General features: G+C 38.8%; 1 pseudogene; it reads left to right on the forward strand.

The window, feature by feature from the left end:
* Nucleotides 1-530: 530 nt before the first annotated feature.
* Nucleotides 531-26,923, forward strand: LOC144256076 (ras-related GTP-binding protein C-like; annotated as a pseudogene).
* Nucleotides 26,924-27,208: the final 285 nt, after the last annotated feature.

A 27,208-nucleotide genomic window follows, 5' to 3' on the forward strand; every position in this document is an offset into this window, starting at 1 on the left:
GGCGGCAGGTGGGGCGGGAGTTCCAGTGGCGGGAGGCGAGGCAAAGGAAGCAGAAGGCGGGGCCACGGAGGTGGCGGGAAGCAGGCCTTCGGCCGCGGTGGTGGCAGAACCGGAGGCGGTGACAGGCTAGGCGTTGGCGGCAACAGGCAGCGAGGTGCCACAGCGGCAGGCAGCGGGGCGTGGGCGTCAGGCGGCCTGGCGTCCGGAGCAGGAGGCGGGGCGGCGGCAGGCAGGGCTTCCTTGGTGGCGGCGTGCAGGGCTTCATCGGTGGCGACAGGTGGATAGGCGGCGGCCAAGGCAGGCGGGTCAGAAGCAGCGTCAGTGGCGGCAAGCAGTATAGAGGTGACTGCGGCAGCAGTCTAGTGGGAGGCAGAGGCAGCCACGGCAGGCAGGTCTGTGGCAGCGGCAGTGGTGGCGGAGGTGGCGGCAGGCGTGTGGGTAAGTGGGGAGAGGTGGCACCGCCTGGTCTGTCCTGGCCTGTCAGGGCGCAGGCTGTGGTGTTCTGGTTGCTGCCACCGTGTCCCTGCAGTATGGGGCAGAGGAGACGCCCCTGACACGTAGTTCCAACTGGGTGGATTGGTTCCCAAAGGACTTCTTCTCTAGTGGAGAAAAGAAGGATGAGGTGGCGGTCCCCCGGGGACCCCTAACAGCTCAAAGCTGAGGATTCTGCTCTTGGGGATGCTGCACAGCCGCAAGTCCTCCATTCAGAGGGTGAGTTGGTGGTGTTGGGTCCTTCTGTCCTCCCTTGGCTCCCCTCCAGTGTCCCAGGTGGCCGCTACCTGGAGGCACAGAGGAGGGTGATGGTCGTGCTGGCCTACACCCGGGTCACAGCTCACTTTCTCTCACACTCCCACAAGTGGGCATGGAGCCAAATGCACAGGGATCCCGAACTCTGGTAAAACTGACTGGAGACAGACAGAAACGTCACATGGGGACACAGGCCGTGGGGCATTGACAAGGGGAAACACAGCCTCCAGATCTCACTAGGAGAACTTGTTGGATTCCATCTCCTGTCCTGGCTCGCTTCAGGTGCCCTGAGTTTGCAGGGATTCCCAGCCAAGCCCCAGGGAGCAGGGTCCAAAAGGGTTTTGATTAAGGCACCAGGCATTTGAATACTTTACTACTCCAGAGGAGTCTTGGCTCCAACACTTATGGGAATTGGGTACTGTCACTCCACTTACTTAAATCCTAGTGACCTGGTGAGTGTAGTTACTGGTGGTATTCACCTTATAGATGTGTAGTTAGAAACATCTTTGAAAACTTTGAAAATGTTTTGCAGATACACATTTGTCCATTTGTTTTCACTTTGGGTCTGTCAGAAAGGAATGGAGGACTATATACTGTTTGGTAAAGGGGAAAATAAAGGCAAAGTTGACTTCTCTCATCCTCATTACACACAAAACAAACTTCTAAACTATTATTGTGCACACCTAGTATTTCCCCTTTTACACTTTGTTGAAAAAGTCTATGCAAAAAAAAAGTCTGTGTGATATTTCATAGTTGTGATGTTTTTAAAAAGTACCCTCTTGAATTTGCTTTATTACTGTGTTTTATTTACTTTTCTTCTCACCTCTACAAAGACTTGGGGTACTTATGATAGGTTTGCAGCAAACTGATTTTAGCTCCTCCCATTTGTTACAAAACCTTGGAAATCATTTTATTTTCTACAGTGTAACGGTGAGGCAAATTAATTTTATGTTATGATTGTATGGATTGTGAATATTGTGATTCTCAATATTTGCATTTACCATTTCTTTTCTCAAGAGAGTTGCCTATTTAACCTATCAGCTCCCACAAGTCCCCCTCATGTTTTGGACATTTTCTGTATAATTACATTCCTTGTTTATTTTTTCCACAAGAGTGCAAATTTAATGAGGAAATATTTCATGTTTATTATTCCTCAGATCCTGGGGTAGGCATTGGATTTTTGAATGATCAAAACTTCTGGATATTTTGCTACAAAAGTTTCATCATATTAAATTAGAGTTTGGCAAGTTTAAATCCCCAATAAAAGCAAACAAACAAAACCAAAAAACAACCCCCCCAAAACAACAACAACAATGTGGGTACAATAGAGTGCTAATGCTAGTACTGAGTATATTGCAGAGAAAATAGGATAAAACGTTTCAGCTTTAAAATAGATTGAATGGAAAATGATTTACTGTTTTCCTTAGCTATAAGTAAAAAGATAGTACCAATGCATTTATAAACATTCAGTTTTTACATTAGTTATTTAGTTTGTTTGTTTGTTTATGCCAAAAGATCAAGTTTTCTATTGTTAATCCATTAAGGAGTTTTAAATTTAAATTCTGAAGTTGAAGAGACATAACATTTTTTTTTTTCTCCTAGCAGGTAGTGTTTTACAAGATGTCACCCATTCTATTTGGAGAGCACCAACAAGATTTATAAACATGACATTTCCAATAGCTACTTTGTGAATTTCCAGATTTGGGATTTTCCTGGGCCAATGGACTTTTTTGACCCAACCTTTGACAGCAAGATTGTATTCAGGGGAACAAGAGCATTTATATATGTTATTGATGCACAGGTAGTTAGAAATAATTATGTTTACTTCTCTTCCCTGGTGGCAAAAATATGTAGAAACAATGGAAAATTGTTTGTCTAATTGTCATTTGTTTGCAGCTCATTTCTCTACCAGCAGATTCCATAACAGTATTTGATGCAATTGCAGAGGTGCTTTTGGAACAGGCATGTCATTGCAATTTGAAAGAATCAGATGGTTAGGAGATTTAGTTTACATCCTGAGCCCTAGTTAATAAGCACCTAGGATTGGCTTTCCAGTAAAATTTGCTACACATTACTATTAGCTATTATAGTAGTACTACAACTTATCAAAAAGATCCTGTCAGTGCCCATAACATAAGATGGACTATGAGAAAGAACTGAGTCAATATATTCTAGAGTGATTAGTTTCCTTGAATGTCCAAATTGAATTTAGTCCAGAAAGCATTTGTTGAGGGCCTACTGTGTGCCAGGTAGTCATATGAATGGTACATGTCCCTATTCCTAAGAATGTTACTTTTCATAGCTGATATATTATTTAGGAATGCATTCTGAGTAATAGACCATATACTGGGAACTTTCACATACATGATCTAATTTAATCTTCACAACATTGTGAAGTTAATATTGTAATTCCTGTTTTATAGATGAGTAAACAGAAATCAGAGTTAAGCAACTTGTTTAAATTCACACATCTAATAAATGGCAGAGCTGGGATTGCTTTAAAAACTATTTGGAAGAATTGTTCATTTACCCTTTCCTTTATATTATCAGTATTAAAATTTGAGGCATTAATTTGGCATTTAAATTTTTTATCTTAAGAAGTGGAAGAACTATTAGTATATTTGATGTTTGGATATTTCTGAATAAATAGTGTAATATATTTTCTGTGGTTGGGGAAAGAGTTAGTGTGACACTTTCTTAACTCATTCCTTGCCTTTTGTAAGATTCTTTTTATAAAATAATTTTTCTGACTTACAGGATAACTACAGGGAGGCTTCAACAAGACTTCACATTACTGTTGCTAAAGTCTACAGAGTTGGGACTGGGGTTGTGGCTCAGAGGTAGAATGCTCACCTACCACGTGTGAGGCCCTGGGTTTGATACTCAGCACCATATAAAAATAAATAATTTTTTAAAAAAGGTACTGTGTACAATTGAAATGAATAAATATTTAAAAAAAATAAAGCCTACAAAGTTAAGCCAGACAAGCATTTTGAGGGATTTATTCCCAAAGTTGTTGGTCTGTCTGATTCTCACAAAATAGAAACAAAGAGGGATATTTATCAGAGAGCCAGTGATGACCTTGCAGATGCTGGGCTAGAAAAAAAAATCCATGTTAGGTAAAAATATGTATATTTGAAATGAGATCCCTCCCTTAAAAAACAACATGTGTGTTCAATATGAGAGCCCTGAAGATATATTCCCATCTCTCTCATTACAACCTCATAGCTTTCTGTTACTGATAGGCCCATTCCTAGTTCTGAAATATTCTGGTCTCTTCTTTGTTGACTCCCAAGCTATCTTGTAAGCCTGGTGAAATTGAAAAGTTATTTTTCTTTCTTTTCACATTTTCCTGGTAATTGAATTCATGTGACATGTATCCATTGGTACTTTTGCCCCACCCACAACCTCCAGTTGCCTTAGACAAATAATCTCTTGTTATATTTGTTGTTAAAGTCTAGCTTGAATTTTCATACTATCTTTATTATTAGCAAGGGTCTTTTATAAATGTGGTACACTTTCAAGTCTGGACTGATTCTAATGTATCTTAGTTTTTGAAACACTTTACTTTTATGAAACTCTATCCTTTGTGTTAGGTGGATTTATTGTATAAGTTTGCATCCTTTTTCTATGAAATAGTTGAAAGTATTGCTTATTTATAATTATTTAATTAAGAAACTACTGTTAAATATCATCTTCTAATTAAGATTAAAGATTTTGAATTTGCTTTCTATAAGCTTATAAGGAATACCTTTGCCCATCTCATTTTTTATGATGTTGGTTCAAATGAGCATTTAAACATACCAAGAAAATGTTCTCTTAATGATAGTAACAGATTACAGGGGAAGCAAAGGAGCGACTCAATGTAGTAATTACCTTATCGTGAGTCTGTTATGGTGACTTCCCTATAAGCTCAGTAATGTTCTCTGGGCCTCAGGGTCCAAGAGCTTTTAGTAACTCCCCTAGAAAACCATGCAAAAAGTCTCTTTTGACTTCTAGTTTGCCTGGATTAAGTTTTTAAATCATTTATAGGAAATTAGTGCTTAAAAAATAAAATTCAGTGCTGAGGTTGTGGAGCAGTGGTAAAACTCTTGCCTCACACATATGAGGCACTGGGTTACATCCTGAGAACCACATATAAATAAATAAAATAAAGGTATTTTGTCCATTTACAACTAAAACATTCTAAAAAATAAATTCAAACTATCTTCCTCTAAAAAGTATCCTCCTTTCTTCTCCCACTGTAATCTATTTTGTTGTTGTTGTTGTTTGTTTTGGGGAGCTTTTTTTGGTATGGGGAAGTTAACCACTGAGCCTCATCTGCAGCCCATTTTTGCATATTTAATTTGGAGAGAGAAGATACCTGAGCTTCTTAGGACCTCAATAAGTTGCTGAGCTGGCTTTGAACTCTTGCTCTTCCTGTGGTAGCCTCCTGAGCCATTAGGATTATAGATGTATGCCACCACACCCAGCCACCAAATGTAATCTTAGCTTTATATTTTTGTGTTCTTATTTTGAAGATTAAGTTTAAGAAAAAAGTACCACTTCTCCCATCCCAGTAAATTTAATATGTATCTATTATATTTTCCAAACATTAATTTGAAAGGATTCAGTGTTCAGTGGTTTCTTGGGCTTTTGTGTTATGCTAGATGTTGACATCAAACTGTAAATCTTTTGTGTTATATTGATTGCACACATAAGAACTTTCCGGTAGCATGATCACTCAAATCAGAGATGGATTATAATTATAGCTTGAGTTTGGATAATTTTTTTGTTAATTTTTTTGGTGATATCTATGAAATGATTCACTTAATCAAAGAGGAATAAGAAAAACATTTAACATATGCAATTATGTCAGTAAAATAGAGATATAATTCAACTTTTATTATTTGATAATAGAAGAGTTTCTGAAACAATTACTATTTTTATTTTGGTATTGTGTTGTATGGCCTTATATGTTATTTAATAATTTATGGTCTTTGGTTTTTTGCTAACTTTGATTCTTAAAAGATACTGAATACTTCCACAATTTTGTTTTTTCAAGAATTCAGGTATTAGAAAATATTTTCTCTTTGATATTTTCACCCAATATATACATTGCAGCAGACAGTACCCCCATGTATATGCAGTCTTATGAACTTTCCTGTGTTGTGATTGATGTTGTAATGGATGTGTCTTCTATATATGGGTGAGTTATATACATAATTCTTCAAGACTTCAGACACGTGGAATAATAGCTCTGTTTGTTGATCAAATTTCTGAGGCCTCTGGCACGTACTATATAAAATGTGATTGTGTTGATGATAGTGCTTTAACTTGGAGCAAGACTTCTTTTAAAGCAGACTGATGGATCTTACTCTTTGAAATAGCTTGTCAAAGAGCAGTTGTAAAATGTGATGAGTGCTGACTTACTTATCTCTGAATGTTTCTTCTAACATTATTTAAGGGATTTGCACTGTGTCTTCTCTCTACTGGGAGCTAACTAGATCAAAAACTGTTAAATTATTTAAATGTCAGAATGACAAAATGCTTTATGAAATGTTTGAATCTTAATCTTTTAGGAGCACATAAGTAAGGTAGTCAGAATTCTAGATGTCAGAGGACTTATGCATATAAAATTTAACCTACACATCTGAGTTTCCAAAATAAATCTCTGAAATATGAAATATGAGCATTTCCCATATGTTTACTCACAAAATGAAAGACAGCAAACAGCGATTTTTCTGTAATAGGTATAAGAACCAATGAAAATTGGGATGAATAAGTGGTGTTTCAAAAGCCAATGGCATTCTGTGAATCTTCTGATAGCCCTGATTCCTTTATTATATTAACATGATTTCCCAAGATGATTTTAACTGCTCTTTGGCTTCTAATCATTGTATCCTTTGTTCCTGTTCTCAGATTTACCTATGACCACATCCACCATTTTGGTCTGATTCATCAGTGTTTTCTCCAGCTAACTCTGGACAGGAGAACGTATTTATCTTTTTTTTTTTCAGTGCTGGGTTTAGAGCTTCAGACATTGTGTGGAATATATACACCACCTCCAGCCCTGTCTTATCTACTTTAAAAATATTTTTCAGATGTTGATGGAGGTTTATCTTTATTTTATACATTTACACATGGTGCTGCGAATTGAACCAACTGCCCCCACTTTCTAGACAAGTGTTCTACTTCTGAGCCACAACCCCAGGTGTCTTATCCATTTCTGACCCACCTATTCTTATTTCCATTTCTTATTTCTTATTCACTTTTGTCTTTTTTCTATAATGAAAATGAGACATATTACCCATTATATTGCTCAATCCTGTAGAGAATCAGATGTGACTGCTTTACTATTACTGTCCTTGATGGAGTCTGCCTGCAAACAGGATATTCTGTCAAGGTATAGGGAGGTAACAGCGGACATGCTTGAAAACGAGGTGTCTGCTGTCCTTGGGAGGGCCTACTCAATACAAGAGGCTCCTTCAAGGTTTAGATAAGGTAACAGTGGACATGCTGGAAAACGAGTTGTCTGCTGTCCTTGGGAGGACTTGCCTGCAAACGGGATGTTCTGACAAGTGGGCTAAGAGGGCACTGAGAAAAAATTTATTATCTATTCTTAACAAGAGCAGAGCTCAGCATGCTCCAAGCTGAAAGTAGATTAGCCATGAGAAGCGGGTCACTTCTGATTAGAAATTAAATTTCTGTATGCTATGTTTAATTAGCTGAAAGACCTGATTTATTGCTGTTGGAAGGCTGTCTTCTTTGTTCACAATACTATAAAAAGATTGCTTGTATAGAATAAAGGATTTTTTCTGCTGCTACTTTGCTTGCTCTGCTTCTTCTTTCTTTCTCATGCTGACCTGCACATGAATTACTGCAACAACTCCCTTTTTTTTTGGGGGGGGTACTAGGGATTGAACTCAGGAGCACTCAGACACTGAGCCACATCCCCAGCCCCATGTTCTATTTTATTTAGAGACAGGGTATCACTGAGTTGCCTAGTGCTTCACCTTTGCTGAGGCTGGCTTTAAACTCATGATCATCCTGTTTTAGCCTCCCAAGCTGCTGGGATTATAGGCATGTGCCATCGAGCCTGGCTTTCCCATTTCTACTTTTAAAAATGGATGAGTACAATATTTGCTTTTTCTTTAAGACAAATATTTTACAATTTGAAAATCAAATTTAATTTTAAAATTTATTTAGTAAGGCACATAATGAGATATAGACATCATAATGAACTTTTAAAGAAAATAGTATACCACTTCACTATTCTCAACATATTCTGTACATGCAGTTTGACGAGCTTAATTGTAGTTAATTTGTTTATTAATTGATTCTGGATTTACATTTTTTGAAGGGGAACTGCATATAATTCTGACAATGTTAGCTTAATAAATGAAGTAGATTTTAGCTCCTGTAGGTCTCCCTTTGCAAGTATGAGTATGCCATAGAATATTTGAATATTTGGTAGAGCATATTTCTTTTAATTTTTATATTTAATCACTTTTTACTAGTAGTTTTCATATTTTAGGTCCTTCTTTATAGATTATATCACTGCAGATTTATGTGAGGAAAGATTTAAAGCCTGCCATATAACATGTATCCTGTGTGAACATGTGGAAGGTATATGAATGCATGCGTGTAACAGTGCTGGTCACAGAAAGGGAAAGAAGGTGTTGTTGACACTTGGTATGCATTTTATCTTATGATGCCATCCAGAAGCTATTCACTTCATGATTTGAGTACTAACAAGTTTCCTTTTCCTTCACCTCTCGTTTGCAACCTTTAGGGTATGCTGAATCTAAATCTCGTTCCTCATGGCTATGACCTTAGAACTTCTGCTTGGGTAAGAACTAAGCTTCAGATAATCATATTTGCCTGAAGTAAATGTGAATTAGAGCCACAAGAAGACCATTTTATATAACTTATTAAAATTAAATATGCTGGGAGCAATAGCACATGCCTGTAATCCCAGCAGCTGAGGAGGCTGAGACAAGAGAATGGCAAGTTCAATCCCAGTTTCAGCAACAGTGAGACACTAAGCAACTCAGGAAAACCCTGTCTTTAAATAAGATACAAAATAGGGCTGGGTATGTGGTTCAGTGGTTGAGTGCTCTTGAGTTCAATGCCTGGTAATAAATAAATAAATAAATAAAGTAGCAATTCCAAATGTTAGAAAGTATATTTATCAACTATAATTTATGTGCACTTGAGTTCAATGCCTGGTATTAAATAAATAAATAAATAAATAGAGTAGCAATTCCAAATGTTAGAAAGGATATGTATCAACTATAATTTTTTTTTGTAATTACTAATGAGAGAACAAAATAAATTTTTTAAAATTGATAATTTCTTATAAAGTCAAACATATACCAATACAATAAATCAACAATAACAGTGTTGGGAACTTATCCAAGAGAAATGAAAACATATGCCCATGAAAGACCATTCTGGAATGTTCATAGTAGTTATATTAATAATAGCATAACTCTGGAAAAACCCCAAATGTTTCTGGTAGAAGCATGAATAAACAAATTATGGAATGATCACATAGTGGAATACTACCTGGCAATTCAAAGGATGGGCTCAAGAGACATGCAATGATATGACTGAGCTGCAAAACCCTGTTGAGTGAAAGCAACTGGCATTTTTTATATAGTGTAGCTCTGTAAAAATAAGAAAAGTATAATACACACAGAGAATGTGAGCCTGCTGAAGTAAGAAATACTGAAGGATTAACGAGGTTGGCAAGAAGGCAACAGGGAGATGGGCTGATGTATGCTGTTGAAGGCCAGGCTAAGGGAATGGGAATTGATCAGACACTTTTGGTCTTAACTGGTTATTTAACATGGGGAGGTGGAAAGGAGAAAGTTGCCTCAGAAGCACAGCTTTGAGGTTCTCCCTAGACCTGAAGCAAGTCGTGGCAATGATTCAGGCGCATTCCTGCTTGCTATAAAGTAAAATTCAAGAAAATAAAGGAAATGATCATATTCATTTTTTATAGTATTTTCTTCTCCAAGAGTCTATTTCAACACTGTGCTCTATTCATCAGATAAACATAAGAGAAAACAATAGTTTCTGCAGAGAAAATTGGTTCACAAAATTTAATGGATACCAGATATTCTTTTAGAAAAAATTCAGTGGAGATTATAACACTATAAAATGATATGTAAAACTGCACCAAGAGATATTTTATTATTATATGGAGAGCAGAAAGGCTGGGAAAAAGGAAATAGGAGCAAACACTAAGAAAATACAATCTTGAATTTCTCTCTATTGATGGCAGGTGGATGGAGCAGAAAGGATGCTTCTCCCTGAGGGCCAAACTTGCAGTAGATATATACTTGCTACTCGGTCTGTGGCCCACTGCCTATGGGATGATGAGAGGGGATAGTCAAGTCACATTTGCCAGGCTCTAGCAGCTGGGATTAGAAACTCCCCTCTGTGATCTAGTCAGCATCTAATTCAAGTCCATTTACTGACACAAAAATATCCTTGAGAGGTTTCTGTTGATTTTTTTTCCTGCACAATATATGTCAATGTTTAAGTTGATAATTTTCCACTTATCCTAATCACAATTAGTTTTCAGACAAAAAATATTTAAGAAGAATTTGATGTTAACACTATAGAGGATAATATCTGAACAACAAAGATTTTACAGAAATCAGTTTAGAGCCCTTGAAGTAAGTTGCCCTTGACAATCTATCTCCTGCAGACAGTCCAAAGCAGTATGTACTGAAATGTGCCTCTTGTTCCAGATGTCATCCTGGAACATATCCTGATTAGACTGTCATCCTCAATACAATTTTAAAAAGCCCTTTCAACCTCTTTCTGCCTTCTCTTAGCCAGACTAAAGTTACCTTTTTGCTTTAGAAGTTCTCTAGGAGCCCAGCACCAGTTTCAAGAGTGGAATTTCTACATTTCAGTGGTTCTCTCTGTCCTTAGGATTTCTGGTTACCTCAGGGTTTACTGAGTCCAAGTTTGTTTAGCTGAACTCCTGCATCACATGGTGGTGATGGTAGTTTCACTTAAGTTAATACTGCAGTCTACTATGCAGAGCAAAATGTGACTCATCCAGCCTGAGAGGGGAATAGAGCTGTGCATCTGGTTGCAGGTCTTTCTGATGCAAGAAAATCAGTCCATTACATGGTACCTGTGAGACTACCCTTGGATGGGTGGAGCTCACTCGTCTAAAATCAGATCCCTGCCACGGGATTACACCACAAATAATTATGCCTCCAAATGGGAAATTACAATCACACAAGGGGACAATCGGGGTTCTTAATTGCACATTACTTCAAGTTTCCCACATTTCCTTCGTTAAGTTTGCTTGTCTCCATAGATTCAACCCTAAAAGGACACTGAAAGAGATTTGACCAGTTTTAAAAGAAATTAAATTGTATACAAAGAAACTTAACAACTAAGAACAAAACCACAAATCTACTCTGTCTTCTGTACTTCATAAGGGTTCCATAGAGGCCATCTGAGTAGCATGCAATGACACTAACTCAAAGGCAGGAAGTAGGCAACAGATATTTTCTAGTGGGACACTTCAGACCAAAAGGGGAATAATTTGGATAGAAGCTCCTCAATATGGCTGCCCTTTGAAATATCTGGCGAGCTTTTTAAAAACCAGAAGTAATATAGCTAGGTGCCACCTATAACCAGGGGAAAAAATGGGGATGGAACTAATTTACAATTTGTTGAATTTTCCAATTGATGTGATAGAAATATCACACAGTAGTAAATTTTAAGCTACCAGGATGCCAACTGAACACAGATTTGGGAGAATTAGAGCCAGGATCAGCAGGTTGCAGGAGATCACTGAAGAGTCAGGACCTCACCCAGAGACTCTGCTTTCCATGGAAGGGTGAGTCCTGAGGGAGGGGACAGGCAAAACTTCCCACGGGTGATGACAACAGGCAGCCAGTTTGAGAATGGCCACCCTCCTCCAATTTATTCCTTCCAGGTTTCTGCTTGCATCACACCTGTAGCAACTGCAGGTCAGGGCCTTTCCCTTCAACACTGCCACCTTAGGATAATGTGCTTGGTGGAAGTCTCTTTTTTCCCTCCTGCTGCCTTACACTATGTTGCTCAAAGAGGGCCTGGTATGGGTGGTCTTCAAAAGAAGTTCATTTATCCCAAAACAAATCTTAAGATAGCATTTGAGACTTATGCTAGGCCATGAGGAAATCGTTTAAATCACCCTTCAGGAAGTTTGTAGTCTGGAGGGAGAGGAAGAGGGATCATCAGTGTCAGGAGAGTGGGGGAGAGAAGTCCAAAGGAACTTTGTTGAAGATGCTGTTTAGCTGCTAACCCCTTGTTGCCTGTGTTGTAACAAACAGAATGCTAAATGTCATGTGAAGGGCAGTACTGGGCATCATGGTGGCAGCTGTGATGGTGATCTGGACTACCAGGGCTATCTGCCGTGCCATCTTCAGCACCATGTCTAGAGTGGCTGCAGGCACAACTTTTGTCAAGGGCCCACAGCAGATAGTGTATGACATGGAGCTGCTCTCAGAGAGTCAGGAGAGGACCTGCACAGGGGGATGGGGTGTGAATGAGGGCAAGGTGTTGAGCAGCACAGAACTACCAGAGCTCTTGTATACTTTAATACCACTCCTGGGGCCAGACCATTTGCCCCTTTTATTCCAAACAAACCACTAGTGCACAGAGGATGAGAGGAACTTCCTGTTGGCACCTTGTCTGTCAGTTTTGTGCACACAACTCAGCATTCAGTTGGGTGGCAGGTGTAAGGCTGTGGGCAAGAGCTATAGGGGCAGATGGTGATGGCTTGCTAGTCAAGGGCTGTAGCCAGCCTCATTTTGCACAGGTAATACATGGGTCATGGGTCAGGCAGAGCTCTCAGTGAAGTGACTCAGGAGCATCACAGACTTCTCCTTATCTGAACCCTCCAAGTGCCCATGTGCAAATATGTTGTTCTCCTTGGAGCTGTCTGAGCACACCTCTGTGAGCACACCCATGGGACTGGAGGAAGAGCTGGAGTACTAAGAAGATCTGCCCTCCTGGGGCATCCTGTTTACAAGCTGCTCCAACTCCATCCACCTCCACCAGCAACAGATCTGCAGCATTGCCACCACACCAACTCTGCACGGCCCAACGTGTCTGGTGGGGTACACTAGGGCCAGTCCACAGCTGGATAACAAGGTCAAGGCCAATAAGTTCAGCCCAAGGAGTCTGACTTCCCTTTTTCCAGCTCCAGTTGAGTCTTTATGTTTTTTTTTCCCTCATAATGAGGAATTCATATTTAGTAAGGCTCAAAAAATTAACCAAGGTGAGCTGCTTAAAGACAGGGTAATACTTGTTTGAGTTCAGATTCCTGAGCTAATCCAAAATTCTGTTTTGCTCCTGGGGCTGAGGGGCTTGAAGACCACAGGACATAAAAGAATTTCAGGTGGGGTGTCCTCCTGGGCCTGGTAGACCAGTACTGAGCGAGCACCTCTGGTGTGGGAGCAGTAAGGCAAGGTAAAGGGTGTACTGGATGAGGGCTGCAAGTGGTGCTTGGCGAAGCTCTGGGAGGATGGGATGCTGGCCACTCCACTCAAAGCCCTTCAAGACATAGCCTATCATGGCACTTACTTTCAGAAGGGAAGGGTTGTGTCACTCACATCCTTTGTGGGTAAGGGAATGCATACCCATCAGAAGGATGGGATAGCTGTGAAATAAAAGTTCTCAAAGTAAAGTAATATATCAGAAATAAAGACAAAAGTCAAGAATGTTTTTAAAGTAGAGGCATGACTGATTGAGTCCACCAGAAGGATCTGGTGCTAACACAGAATCAGCCCCTACGTGTTTTATTTATAGCAATACAGATCAAAAGGACCAGTGAGTACAAGGTTTCACTGTGGGAGGAGTCTTTTATTGGCGCTTACTTTTGTCAGGTGTTGTGGAGAGCAGTGACAGAGAATGGGAGAACAGTGTCTGCCGCAGTCCGGCTGCAGCAAAATAACAGGGGGGTGACGAACAACTTGTGTAGATTGATACAGCAGGAGTGGGAGCTGTTTATTGTAGGACAACAGAGGTATTTATACATTCCACACAGCTTATCTTAATTAACATAAACTAGATACAGCAGTCAACCAATAAGGAATCTCCACACTTAATGTCTCGCTGGCGTTACTTCACAAACCACTTCCTCTGGCAAAATGCCAGGCACCATCCTTACTTGTTTACAGACTCTAAAAATGTTGCTCATCACCCCCCCACCCCACCCCCGGTTATTTTGCCTAGCCAGCTGGGCTGTGGCAAGTGTCTGAGATTAGGATGAGTCTGATGTCTTCATGGCTGTGGCATGCTCAGTGCCTGGGGAAGTTTCTGTACAAAGTAGAGGATGCCCAGTTGCTGTGGTAATGCCCTGTATCAGGTGGCTCTGTGCCACAGTCTTATCAGCTTCAACCTTGATCTCAGGCATACAATTCCTGGGAATAGGGAACTCTCTTGCTAGGCAAACATATGTTTCACCATCTTTCCTGAACCTACCTTCCTAATAGTAACTTTACAATATATACTATCTTGAGAGCTTCACAAAGCTCCTATCATTGCATATTGCAGCTGTAGAGCTCAACTGTGGAATACGCTGCATAATGTTGCTAAATCTATAACTTTCATGAACACAAAGAATATACTTGAAGAGTTTATATGTTTATTTTTGTGTGATATCAGGGATTGAACTTGAGGGCATTCAACCACTGAGCCACATCTCCAGCGCTATTTTGTATTTTATTTAGAGACAGGGTCTCACTGAGTTGTTTAGTGCCTTGCCTTTTTGTTGTTGTTGTTGTTTTGCTGAGGCTGTCTTTGAACTCATGATGCTCCTGCCTCAGCCTCCTGAGCCACTGGGATTACAGGTATCTGCCACCATTGCATTTTTTTTTATCTGATAATGAAATAAAAGTTTGCTGGTGTAATTCTTCAAACTTGATTCTCCATCAGAGATTAGAGCTGCTCAAACTAATGGATTTCACCTGGAAGTTCTTAACACTGGGCTTCCCAGCCTAAGGTCTCCAGCATTGATTAGTTCACACAATGCTCATAGATGGTTTCCTGCAGGTTTGCCAGGACTTGAAATTTGAAGCTATTCTTTCACTACATACACAAGTTGTCCCAGAGATATCCTGGTGTGTACCTTGTCCACACTTTTGAAGAGACATGGAATAATCTTCCCCACACCAAAATCAGAACATTTTCCAATGAACACAAGCCAAAGGTTCCCCCAACACCCAGAGAATAAAAATCCCAATGGCCACTCTGGCCACTAAAGCTCTGGGAGATCTGTTCTCTAATGACCCCTTTGCTTGGAAAACATTCTTTCTCTTGCTTGACACTAGGGTTTTTCCCTGTTGTTCAAGTTCTAATCCTTCTCTGACTGTCTTGTAGATAGAGGTCTGTTACTTTCCATGTCTGGTCCTTATTTGGTTCCTTCAAACCTATCATCTTAAGCTCTGGTGACATTTCCCCAACTAAATGAAGTGAACTAGGGAGGAGTAAAACCTTTGTTGTTCACCACTGTACGCTAAAAAGATGACTCGGGGTCTAGCACATGGTAGGGTGCTTAATAAATATATATTGGTGAATGAAGCAAGCTCCATCACCAGAACAAAAAATGGCACCTGACCCATGGGCAGCTACTCCACAGCCTGCTAGGTGACTGAAGTTGCAACCCCACAAAGAATGAGTTGTATCCTATTCCCTGCTCAGGAAGTTTACTATTATAAAATTCACCCCAAGTTTCCCCTTGTTATCCTCTTACCTAACGGGCACACACTGTGTAGATCTTACCCCTAGTGAGATGGCATGGGAGCGATCTATCTCTGGCTCCATTATGTATATATTCATAGAAGGCCAGCAAGGAAAATCAAGGCTGGTCCTGAAGAAGGGAGAGAAAATGAAAATGCAGGAGTGTGCAGGAGTGAGTGCTAAAGGACTTGGCTTTGTGCTCAGCATTAAGAGCCCACTCCATAGCAAAAGTGAAATGTTCAACTGCCAGGCCAGAGTGGCCCTGGGAGCCTCCCCAGCCCAACCTCACCTAGGTGCACTAGGGCAACTGGAGGCCCTAAAGAATGAGCCTTGAACAAAGTCAGCAGATGGACCACACTGCCAGACTATGGGGCCCAGGTTTTCCTACTTTTGAAAGGTCATGGAAACCTTCAATGAGGAGCTAACATGTGAACTTGAATGTGAAGGAAGAGTAATATTTTAACAGCATAGAAATACAGAGGAAAGTTAATGTATGGATACAACCCATATATACATCTCTATGTAATAGCAGCCACTTTCTAAGAGCTTGAAAACCAGATACAATGGTTGTGCAGGACTAATCACACACACCTGGGATAAGAAGCTGGTTTATTATCAGGATCTGACAAGTCTGTTCTGCAAAAAAAGAGAGTGACAGCAGCAGCAAGGGTGGAGACAAGCCCCAACTCTTCTTTGAGTGTAACATTTTATAGGCTAGAATCATGGCTGCACAGTAGGGATGGCTTTAATCTTGACTGATATAGTAAGCATCCATTGATCTTATAGAAAGCAAGTTTGTTTCTTGGAAAAAAAGACAGGCAACCAGTTTTTCTGTCTCTCAGAGGGAGAAGAGGGATGGCATGTCTGTTTTATCTTCTCAAGGAGAGAACAGGGAAACCAATATGTCCCCATCTCAGGGGCTGGCAAGTTGTCTCCTATATCTCAATGAGAGAACAGGAGAGACCAGCATATTTCCAAGCTGGTAGGTTTTATCTCGGGCTATATTATATTTCTTGTGAATAAAAACAATATCCATGAAGTAGAGATGAGGAAAAGAAAGATGGCTACTGATTGTGTATTTATATCTGAGTATAGGAAAGTTAAGTGTGATTCATTCTACTCTCTTTCCTATTCCCATACTCCTTTCCTTCTCTTCACTCCCATTTGTCTAATACAATTCACATCTATACTTCCCCTTCCTATCCCCCTTTGTTATTGGTTAGTGTTCACATATCAGAGAGAACATTTGATGTTTGTTTTTTTTTTGGAACTGGCTTATTACACTTAGCATAATATTCTCCAGTTCCATCCGTTTACTAGCAAATGCCATAATTACATTCTCCTTTATACCTGAGTAATATATTGTGTATAAATGACACATTTTCTTTATCCATTAATCTGACGCATCCAACTGCTAACTTTTTATCTAATCTACAAATGCTCACAAATGAGAGTTAGGTTATATGCCTTTAAAAACCCACTTTTTATTCAAATTTTGACCTAAGGAGTCCCTTTTCTCCCAGAGAAAATCCCTGTGGGCTTCCCCAACCCCCATCTGCCTACTGGACCTATACCACTGCTATACCACTTCCAGAATATCACTTCTGGAAGTAAGTGTTTTGTCATGGAAACAATACTGCAGAAAGTATAATTACATTCTTATAGTACTTTGTCTTGTTTTGTGTGTGGTACTGGGGATGGAACCCAGAGACTCACAAATACAAACACACACTCTACCACTGAGCTATAAGGTACATGTTAAACTAAACGTAAGCTATGTCATGTAAAACTATATAGTCTATGTGAGGATCATGTGCCTGTGATTTGAAACAATAATTTATAACATTATAAAATATGTTTTATATTTTCAACAGAGAATTAAGTTTTAGAATAAAACCCATTAATAAGGCAAAAGACTGGGCTGTGGGTATGCTCAATGGTAGAGCACATGTTTAATATGTGCAAAGCCCTTGGGTTCAATCCCCAGCACCAAAAATAAAAACAATATAGCAAAAGGCTGATTGCTTTTATAAAAATGGTATCTGAAGAAAAATTTGCCTAACTGTTATCATCAAAATTCAACTTGTGTGTGTCAACTTTCTTTCTGTAAGTACAAATTTCTCTTCTATCCCTCACATTTTTTTTCACTCTCAGGTTATTCTCATTTATTTCTTCCCATAAACAAATTACATATTTACAAATTTCAGAGTTTTGTCAACTTAGCTATGACCAGCAATGTGCCATATACCTAAAAACAAGTATGAATGTCTACATTTTTGTCAGTTGCTAGAATTCTGTTCTTAAGTGCAATAGTTTACAGGGAGAAGAATCCTACCAAGGACTGACACAGGCACTGGGAGCATTGCTGGACTGGGCAGATGAGCTGCTAAAAAGCACACACAGTCTTTGATGGTTAGCAGGATTCAGACAGTCCACCTGAAGGAGAAGGAACACATGAGCCACTGGAAGTCAGAATACATCTAATTCCACCTGCTTCTAACATACAATATATTCCACTCTATTGGTAAAGTCTCCTGTCATCACTGCAGTAGTTCTGCTGAGAATTTAATACTACAAGAAACTATATTTAAGGAAGAAGAAAAGTTGATATTTGAAGAAAGACAATGTAAAAAGTCTAAATTAAAATATTAAAAAAAATACTAAATAGTTTGTTTTCTTAAATACTCTTTCAAAACTGTATTATTTGGGGAGAAAAATGAAACTAAAATGTCCATATGAAAGTCTGATCTGATAACTGAATATAACATTAATCAGAGATGCCCAGAATTCTAAATTCTAAGGTATTTCCTCACCTATATTTTATGCCCGTTTTTGATCTCTATGAGGTAGCAACTGCTATCTGTTGAAACTCAAATTTATGCTACAGAAATCCAAAAAGAAGTTCTTAAAATACACGAAGCCTCTGTGCATCTGAGGAGAAGCCTTCCACCCTACCTCCCAAGCTCAGTGGTTTGTAGTTTAAAAACATATGTCCATCCTCTTTGCTAGCTCTCTAAAACATCCACACACACAAATACCCTCATAAGTATGAACACACAGATGATTTTGTTTTATAAAAATTATAAAATGGGGCTACATATATTAAAATACAACTTCCTTGTTAACACACAACAATATATCACAAAGCCAGATGTCATAGTGTCTGCCTATAATCTTGGCAACTCAAGAAGCTGAGTCAGGAAAATTGTCAAATTCAAAATCAGTCTTAACAATTTAGCTAGACTATGTTGCAAAAAAAAAAAAATTAAAGGTGGGGGGCTGAGGATTAGCTTGGTGATAGAACATCTCTAGGTACAATCACCATTACCACAAACACACACACCAAAAAAACCAAAAATGTATCACCGATTCTATCCATGTCATTAAATGCAATCCAAATCATTGTTTTCACTACAAACAACTAAACACATTGCTTCAATAAATATCCTAGTACATATATTCACATTTTAAAAAAAAACAAAACTTTGACTTTGTAGTAGGAGCCCCAAACCAATATCCGTCATAGCTATTAATTCTAATGAGAAGAAACCCCTGTCAGTATCTATATAATAAGCCTAAGGCTCAGGCTGATTTCAGTTGGGTCATGTGTCCCAGCGTGGATCAGTTACAGTGACCTGGGAAGTGGTATGTTGGGATGGCACACTAAAACTGATAGTACTGCCATGCCATATCTATGAGGAGTGGGAAATGTTTACCCCTAGGTGAGGGGATGCTAGACCAACAGATAGTAAGGAACGTCCATATATGATAGAGAATGAGAGTGTCAAAGAACAACAAAAATTTTTATGGTAATTGGGTTCAAGAAACTGAGATACTTTAATCTGAGCTTCATTAAGCTTCAGCACTGGGGGCTGGATAAACTGCTTTCTCAACCAGAAGAAGTTATATGGGGTCCAGGGAAAAAGATCCAATAGGTGGTGAGAATAGTAGGGGAAAAGAAGAAAGTATTCACTATAAGTTTGGCAGGTATGATTTATGATTTAACATTATTTCTATTCTGTGTTTTATTTTTTTAAATGTAGTAATCTGCACTTGAAAGTTGACAAATATCTAGTGGTAGGATTTTCCACCTTTTAGTATATATGAGAGATCTCTTTGTCCTCTTATACTGCAGGTGTCAGGAAATAGGACTTCTGCCCTCTAAGGGGAAGCAAAGTTTAATGAAATGCATAGTCTTTAGAATAAAATCTTCAGAATTCGTAGGTCCACAAGAACACAGTACTGACTCTGAATAAACGTGCCAGTGATTCTTTTAGCCAAAAACTACTCCTTTTTAAAAGGTTCACTTATTTTTGATTTTTTCCACTTAAAGGGTTCACTTATTTTGATTTTTCTACCGGGTTCTCATCTAATCATAATGTTCTTTGTAAAATGTGTAGTAAGTAGGAAGGAGATCTGGACTAGGTGTCATAAAATTATTGTTCTTTAGTTTGTTTCTAACTATGACTTGAGGCCAGGTTCTGGCCTGTTTTATTTCTGGTAGATCATCTCTCTAGAGGAGACATGGTACCTAAAATGGAAGTTTGATTTGTGAATAACTGGGAGCCGGTTAGTTAAATTAGCCCCAGGTTTGATATTATTCGCTTTCTAGACTAAGATGTTAGATATAATGGATTTTCCAAATATTGGAGTCAGTAAGGATTTGGGTTCTATAGCAAAAAACAAAAACAAGAAGCCCAAACCTTACCATTTGAATTGAGAATAAAGTCAGTGATTTTTGAACCTTTTCTTAAAGCTAGGAACTACACTTACAGATAAAATAAAAGCTGATTGAAGGGGAGAGATGGAGAGAAGAGTTAGCCTGACTACACCTGTTATTTGAGCCTGTGTTCTTGGAGGTGCTGGGAATGCTGCCCAAGCTGGTTGCTCCTTCCAGCTCCCAAATCTTGATTTCCAAAGTGTAAGGCGTGTCATGACTTAGTAAATATTATTGCCTTAAAGTATTTTTTTAAAAATTGTTTCTTATAATGAATTACTTTTATTCACAAAATACTGTGTTTAGTACTTTACTAGTAAAATATAACAGAAGTTAAATACTTTGCTGGGGTACCAAAATCTCTTAAGCAAAAATATTTATCTCTAGTTAATTGTTAAAAATCACTTGCCTATTCATAACATTCCACTAATTCATTAGTTTTATTTCTTGAGGTGTTAACATTCTTATTTATTTTTCATGATAGGGGCCTGATCTAACATTTTAATTAATTCATTTTCAAACAATATTTTTCCTTACCTATTATTTAATTTAAGCATAGTTTTGAGAAAAAAATTAAATTCATCTTTTTGGAACAGGGTCATTATCGTTATTGTGCTGCTCTTTCTATGCTAGGGGAATATGACTGGGCCCTGCAAGCAAACATAAAAGCTCAAAAACTGTAAAAATGACCCTGAGGGAATCAAGGATCTAATTCTGCAGCATGTAAAGTTACAAAAACAAACAGAAGACCGACAAGGTATTTCACCTAAGATTCTTTTGGTTACAGTTGAATTCTCTTTAAAGTTTCAAAGGTGGGTTTCTTGGATTAACAGAGGATCATAAATCAGTTCTCAGATGATTTGTGCTTATTTTGTTATGTTATCTTCAAGTTACTTATGTTTTCTATATCTTTCTGTGTACAGTTAGTAATATGTTCCATTAGGTTATTATACATGATTTGTATTTTTTATTTGAAACAGCCAGTAACCAAATTATCATTTATTCTTCTATAGAAAAATATTCTTTTCAGAAATTTTGAATAAAATAAATGCTTTTGAAAGGAAATTGTGTAAAACTTTTCATCATTTAAGTTATTTCTAAAAGAAAAGGTCCTTCAATAGAGTTGCTTAATTTGTTTGCACCAAGTTTGCAAATAATTCGATAGCATGATGAACATCTATAATCAGAAATTGGCTGTGCAGGCTAGGACTTGTAAATTTCCATTCTTCAACCTTGTTTTCTCTTCTTAGTCATTTTTCTTTCTCAGTGCTTGAAAAAATTTCTTTACACTTTGAATATCTAGGTCTTTCCTTTTTTTTTTTTCTTCTTTGGATATTCAGTGTCTATGGAGCTGAAGTGAGCAGTTTTGTAACTAGCAGATGTTGTCATCCAGCTGTTAACAAGATTCTTAGATTGTGAGCTCCTTGAAACAGGTACCGTCTCTGATTCAAATCAATGTATTGCTGTCATCTTGTCAGTAATCACATGCAGTGGAATGTCAGACATGGTGTACAACAGTTTGTTGACACCATTCTGAAATTACTGACATCTAGAAATGTAAAATTCTTTTGATTTATTTTTCAACTTTCTAAAGTTGTTTGATGTTCTTAACTCAGCTTAAAGGAAATTTGAAAATGTTTTGAAGTCTGTGTTGCCAATCCATTGATTACTCTGTGTGTGTGTGTGATTGACTTTTATAAGTAGAACACCAAATAAGAATCCAATTAAAGCTTTTTATGAAAGCAGGTGAGTTAATATCAGATCAGTAGCTACTACTTGGAATGACTTTGCCCTGTGAACTTAAGAATCACTTGTGTTCATCATTTTAAAAGCTTAATCGCAACTATAGTAAATTTAGGGATGGAAGAAAGAGAAGGTTCTTTTTTTTGGTGTGTGTGTGTGTGTGTGTGTGTGTGTGTGTGTGTGTTTGTACACAAAATATCAGGTGATCTGTGAGTTGTCAGATTTATTTTATTGAACGACTTGGACTATTAGTAGCCTAAGTTAGTGAGAAAAGAGGAATGGAATGTTAATTTGAAGTTATTGTGCTTGATGGTGAGCAGTTGGTCATGGGGTCCTGGCAGTAGAGAGCTGATACACAGCCTTTGCCTCATGCCCTTCCTCTCTGTCCTGGAAATGTTGCCCCAACCTCTTGATACTTTTCAAAGAGTACAAATTGATTTAGGAATGCTTATAAGAAAATAAATAGCCAGGATTCTACATTTGCTTATTTGGCAATTTAAATAGATTAAGCCTTTCTCCCTTGATAAGCACACAGGATAGTGAAGCTGTTAATATGTGAAACATGATGATTTATTTACTTTAATATTAGAACCCAGAATACTATCCTTGAACTTGTTTTAAATACTACTTATGTATAAAGGCTTATCTGAGAGGTAGAGGATCTTTTCAAAACAGTGGTAGCTTGCTTTCAAGGAAGAAAGACTATAATTGCTGTAACCTGTTTGTTTGAAGGATAACTTTTAAAAATGCTCATTAATTAGTAGGAATAAAGGGGTCATTCCTTTTATCCCATTTTAGGGCCAATATACCTAGGAATTTATCAGCACTTGCTTTTAGTACTTCACTTAACTTTGTGGAGATGGAAAGAGATCTCACAAAAACTACAAGATGGCAAATGGTGGTAATCAGAATCTAAAGGTAAGCTCAGTTAAAAACTTAAAATTATTTCAGCTATTAATAGTAACATGTCGGTGATAGTGGAAACCAACTATTTTGGTGGTATAAACTCTTACTTGTTCAGATCAAGAAAATTATTCTTTTTTTAAGATTTTGTGGTTTTTTTTTTTTTTTTTTGGTACCAGGGAATGAACCCGAGGGTGCTTAACCACTGAACCACATCCCCAGTGCAATTATTCCTCATATAACTACAACCAATTATACCTCATACAACTACATAAAAATAATATATTTAAAGCCACAGAATTTCTTCTGAAATCACACTTACATAACTTTTTTTTTTTTTTAAACCATGGATTGAACCTAGAGATGCTTACCTACTGAGTTAAGCACATCCCTAGCCTTTTAATTTTTTTTTATTTTGGGCCTTCCTAAGTTGCTGAGGCTGGCTTTGAACTTGGAATCCTCCTGCCTTGGCCTCCTGAGTTGCTGGGATTATAGGAATGTATTGTCAAACCTGACTATATTTACAGATATTAAAAGTATTTTTTTTCTAGATATAATTTTGCCATTTAGTCCATTTTTATACCCTCCTTTTAGGTCACCTTGCCAGTCTCAGGAATGAGTGACAATGGGGTCTGTTGGTCAAGTCACTTCTGCCCCTCCCTGTGTTTTGGATTTGTCTTTTTCTCCCTTTTCTGATTTGTAATCTGTTTGTGACCTGGCACTGTAGGAGCTCACCAGCCAACTTGTGCTAAGCTGGGGTGCCTAGGAGGCACTCCTTCCCCACCTCTGCCAGGGTGTATCTACAGCTTCTGTTGCCCTTTCATGGCTGTGCTCAGCAGCAATCTTGGTCTGATGTTTTTTTCAGAGCACCACACTAAGGCTTCTAGCCTGCCTCTGAGGTCCGGTGACCCAGATAAATGTGTCTGAGTTTTCCTCTACCTGTGATATACATCCAACACTCAGCAGCTATCACTAAGTCACATTATATTTCTCTTCAAGATATGAGGAAAGAAAAGATCATGATGTTTTGGCATTGGGTGGGTGATGGGCATTGAAAGGAACTTTCTTAATATACCGTTAAGTCCTTTTGTTGGTAATATTGAAAATCTCCAAGAGGCTGTATTAATTTAGGGAGAAGAGCACAGGAATAATGTGGTAATATTCAGTTTAGTCATTGTTGAATAGCTGCCACATGAGACATCATTCTAGGCATCAGAGATAGAATTGTCATTCAAGAATTTGTCATTTGTCTTGATCTCTGGTCACTAGTTATCATTTTGTATGCTTGCTTATACATTTAAACTTAGTAACTAGATGCATATTTTAGGCGATTGAGTGAATTCTATCATATTCTACTACAAATTCTATTACATGGCCAGTGAATTCTTATTTTTTTAACAGTACATTATAATTATACATCATAGTGGAATCCATTGTTACATTCTCATACGTGCATATAACAATTTGGTCCATTTCATTCCCCAGTACTTCCTCTCCCTTCACCCTGGTCCCTCTCCACTACTCTGCTGGGTCTCTCTTCTATTTTCATGAGACCAGTCCTCTTTTTATATTTTTTTCTCTAGCTCCCAAGTGTGAGAGAACATATGACCAATGACTTTCTCAGTCTGGCTTCTTTCACTTAACATGATGTGCTCAGGTTCCATACATTTTCCTGCAAATGGCATAATTTTGTTCTTTATAGTTGAGTATAACTCCATTGTGTGTATGTATCACATTTTCTTGATCAGTTCATCCATAGATGACCACCTAGACTGGTTCCATAGTTTTGACTATTGTGAACTATGCTGCTACAAACATGGATATGCATGATCACTATAGTATGTTGACTTTAGTTCTTTTGGATAAATGCTGAGGATTGGTATAACTGAAATGGCTATATTATTTTTACAGTCTCACTAGTTTTGTTTTCATGGGAAGGTGGTAGATGAAGCTTTGAAGGTAGATGATTGTGACTGTCATCCTGAATTTTTACCACCACCAAGTGAGTATTTTTTCTTATATAAATTGTTGCTGAGTTATCGTAGTATTACCAAAACTTTATGCCCTAAAATTTGTACAAGCCACATTTATATTTGCTCTTGTTCTCATTTTAATTTATAATGCTTCTGTATAAGTCAGATTTCCATCACTATAATTAAATATTTGGCAAACGCTAGCTATGATGTAAAGAGAAATATATTTTGGCTCATAGTTCTGGAGATGTGAAGATATGGTGCCTGTATTGGCTCAGTGCTGGTAAGGCAATGGATTGCAATGGCAGGGAAAATGTGGCGGAGCAAACTGCTCATATCCTGAGCCAGGAAGCAGAGAGAGAAGACAAGACCAGGCTCCCACATTCCTCTTCAAAGGCATTTCTCCAGCAATTTAACGAACTTCCTTCAAGATTCTACAGAACTTCTTAATATTGCCACCCTAGCGACTAAGCCTTTGTACTTTTGGGGAACACTCAGCATAAACATAGCAGTTTTTATTGTTAAGAAAACATTGAGTATTTGAAATCAATGCTCGGTCTTTTCATTACTTAATACATTTAATTTTGGAACTTCAATAAGAAGAATGGAAAGGAACACTTAAACACATAGCATTTCTTGATCTGTCCTTAATCACTTTTAGGCCACCTTTGTTTCTTGTTATTGAAAGTTTTCATTATTATCTCCCTTTCCTTAATCTCAGGATCCTTTCTTTTTCTTTTTCTTTTTTTTTTTTTTACATTTTTCCCCTAATCAATCGCCCTCTGAAATTTTTAATACCATACGTACTGCTTGTCTGTTTACATACAATATGTTCATCTGTGCTTTATATATAAAAAGAACTAGGCTTTTTCGTCTCCCAACAACTTAATTTTTTCACTGTATTTGGGGTAATACTCAACTCCTGTTGAGAATGGATGTCTGTTGTCAGGTGTGGTGGTGCACACCTGTAATCTCAGCATCTTGGAAGGCTGAGGAAGGAGGATTGCAAGTTCAAAGCCAGCCTAAGCAATTTAGCAAGGCACTCAACTTGGTGAGATGCTGTCTCTAAATTTAAAAAAAACTTTAAAAGGGTTGGGGATGTGGCTCACTGGTTAAGTACCCCTGAGTTCAGTCCCTGGCACCAAAAAGAAATGATACTTTAGTCCTTTGGGACTACTGTAGCAAAAATACTATAAACTGGGTAGCTTTAAACAACAAACATTCAATTCTCACATTTCTGTAGGCTGGGAAATCCAATATTGTGGTGCAAGCAGTTTTGATATCTGGTGAGGCCTCTTTTCCTGGTTAATGGATGACCTTTTTTTGGATAATGGGAATTGAACCCAGGGACTTATTATTGAGCGCGATCCCCAGCCTTTTTTATTTTTTATTTTGAGAAAGGGTCTTGCTAAGTTGCTGAGGCTGACATTGAACTTGGGATCTTCCTGCTTTAGTCTCCAGAGTTGCTAGGATTATAGGGTGTACTACTGTGCCGAACAGTAGATGGCTAACTTTTTGCTGTGTCCTCACATGATAGAAGGATGGGGGCATCTCCTGGGGCCTCTTCTTATAAGGGCACTAATTCCTGTACAAGGTCTCTACCTTATGACCTAATCACCTCCTCAAAGTTCTACCTCCTAAAACCATTGGGGATTAGATTTTCAACATAACAAATCTTGGGGCAACACATTCAGCCCATAAGAATGCTTTAGGCTAATTCCTGTTTAGGTTTAATTTTGAAGAAAATCTTTCTCATGTGGATTACACGACTTGGGTTAAAGGTACTCCAAGGTGGTGAGTGGAGAAAGGGCTTCTGTGGAGCCCACCATCCACTCCTGAGCTCTGCTGCTCCCTGAGACCTGCATGCTGCTCCCCGGCTGCAGCCACACTGCATGCACTCGCCAGCCAACAGACGGATTTGGTGGACATCTGCTGGCCGTACCTGCCCTTCAGCTGGCTGCCATTTCCACCCAGCACTCTGGCCTTCGACCCTGAGACCTTTGCCTGTTTTCAAGACCTCAGGAGCCCTCAGCAGGCTCCTGTGTGGGTGGCTGGCTGGAGTGTGGTGGGGAGGCCCAGTGTCAGTGCCCAGGTGTGAGCCTTCCTTCTCTCTTTCCTGTAGGACCATGCAAGTGGGAGGCCGGTGCTCTGTGGGCTCCACACACTTCTCTTTCCTCCCCTCCCTGACTCCTGGCCTCCCTGCCCAGTGGAAACCTCACACTGTCTGCCTCTGCCTCATGGGAGAAGATCCCTCCTGACCCTTCCCCCAGGGCAGCGAGTTTCCAGAGTGCTGGGTCTGTCCTGGCCAGCCTGCCTGCCCTGGAAGCTGCTTGGAAAAGCCTCTTACCAGAGGCTGGTATCCAGGAGCAGAGCCTCCACCCAC

The sequence above is a fragment of the Urocitellus parryii genome, chromosome 7 (assembly GCF_045843805.1).
Source record: "Urocitellus parryii isolate mUroPar1 chromosome 7, mUroPar1.hap1, whole genome shotgun sequence".
NCBI lineage: Eukaryota > Metazoa > Chordata > Mammalia > Rodentia > Sciuridae > Urocitellus > Urocitellus parryii.